This window comes from Meleagris gallopavo, chromosome 17 (assembly GCF_000146605.3).
Source record: "Meleagris gallopavo isolate NT-WF06-2002-E0010 breed Aviagen turkey brand Nicholas breeding stock chromosome 17, Turkey_5.1, whole genome shotgun sequence".
In the NCBI taxonomy this organism is placed as follows: domain Eukaryota; kingdom Metazoa; phylum Chordata; class Aves; order Galliformes; family Phasianidae; genus Meleagris; species Meleagris gallopavo.
In genome coordinates this window covers 11095401-11097466 of record NC_015027.2, presented here as the reverse complement: position 1 = coordinate 11097466, position 2066 = coordinate 11095401, and the positions used below count along the sequence as shown (strand labels likewise).

General features: G+C 48.7%; 1 protein-coding gene across 1 annotated transcript in view; it reads right to left on the bottom strand.

Moving 5' to 3' along the window:
- The window catches only part of COQ5 (coenzyme Q5, methyltransferase), a 16992-nt gene that overhangs the window by 12961 nt on the left and 1965 nt on the right, over nucleotides 1-2066 (bottom strand).

Genomic DNA, 2066 nt, shown 5'->3' with positions numbered 1-2066 from the left:
GAAACTCTGTGAAGTTTGAGACACGGGCACTATCTCTGCAGCTCGAACTCTGCATTTGTTACGGCAGTGCCCCGTCAATATCTGATGCAGGAAGCACTGCTATTGTAGAGGGATGAGCAGGCCGTTGAAAGCCTCAGAACGCAGAGAGATGAGATTACAGCCTGAAATCCCAGTGAGCGTGCTCGTTGTTTCCAAACTTGCTCAGCAGAGAGGTGCTGCCAATGACAGCAGTTTGCCACCAGGCGGGCCAGCCCGGCATTGCTCCCAGAGGCTTCAACTCCAGCTGACAGTATCGAAAGCTTTTACAAATCACATCTCATCCCCGAGATCTGTACTGTTACCCACCACCTCTTTTCCCTGCTACCCAGCACTGCAGCTGGGAAAAGCAAGACAAGAAAATAGCCTACGTCTCTTCTGTAAGGAAACAGCGCATAAAAGTGAGTCCAAACAGTGGTTCTCAGTGATCAGAGACAGCCACAGAGTTGATGGCAGAGCTGCCTGTTTGTTCACCAGTATTTTCCCCACACCTTCATAAAGACATATGCTGTCATGATAGATGCAGTCATCATGGTGATAACAACCAGTACATATTGCACAGTTCAGCATGTTTCATAAAAGTGTTAGCAAAACATCCCTCACAATTCTCTTTTTAGAATAGCTTGCTTTCTTCAAATACCTGTCTGGCTTCTCTCACCCAAAAGAAAATTTTTCAAATGGAATCTTTTGTGTATTTAAGCAGTCACTCCCCATTTATACCACATTTAAAGAAGAGGTGAATCAGACCCATTAATGTCCCGACATGCCTAAAATAGAGATTAACTGTAGGGATGATAAAGCTTGAGGAAGTACCATTTTAAATCAGAAAGTAATGAAACCACCAGCACACCCAGGGTAGGACAGACAGGAACCCTTTTTGGTTGTTCTCCATGAGCCCTCTGGAGCTTCACAGGCTCGCCAGCAGCTGCTCTGATCGTGCCCTTCATCGACCTGGCTTCTACCAAAGGTCAAACAGGCTATTGCCAGGCTCCAGTAAGAACCACAGTCAGATAGGATCCAGACGTTTGCAAATTAATTACCATGAAGAGTTCTTCTGGAGATGTTTGTTAATCCAAAAGATGTTATGATGTCAGCAGAATTATCCCAGGAATCCACATAATTAAAAACATACCAGCGGTTACAAAAATACATTTAACTACGGGCATCTTTTTACTGTTATGACCAACATAACTTTTATAACCCAGTGAGGAGATTGGTCCCTAATACATAAACAAACAAACAAAAACCTTAAGGAACACAATAGATGTTCTCTGATGTTCCCTAAAAGCAATCAATGCAGTGCAATCACCTCACTTGCAGGAAATGTTACCCAGGATACAAGGAGTATCTCTGAAGCTGCCTGCGCTGAACACAGACCCTGAATCTCAGCCATGGAACACTGGGAAACTTTCCCGCTCTACATCTCATTTGCACACAGTGCCATACATGGTTATCTTCCCTTCTTCTGCTATGGAGATCAGTCTGAACACCAATTCTATCCAGTGCTGACCTACAGTACCCAGGATGAGTTCAAATCAGCCAGTCTCACTGCAGCCTCCTCTGTGCCCCAACCCAGCAAGCCCTGCGCCCACACCTCCTAAAGCTGGCTCCTTTCCTCACTGCTCTGCACTGGCTGCCACTGTTCCTGCATAGCCGCAATCGAGGGCCCCTTCCCATCCTCTCTCCAGAGCTCTTCAATCCCATCCTCACAGCTCTAGAGCCGCTCACACAGCAGCACCCCGAGCTCCTAATAGCAACACACCAGCATCACACCAGCATCACCCCTCAGCACCAAAATGGCGCCCCTTCACCACCCTTCAGCGACTCAGCGCGAGGATGCTCACGTGACTAAAGATCCTCCCGCCCTGCGACAACGCATGCGCAGAAGCGTGCCGCAGCTCAAGGTCAGACAGGCGGTGGCAGAACACTGCGCGTGCTCCGTCCCACCGCAGTGACGTCAGTTCCGGTTCTGGAGGGCGCTCCGGACGCTGAGGACATGGCGGCGCTCAGAGGGCTGTCCCGGCTGCTGC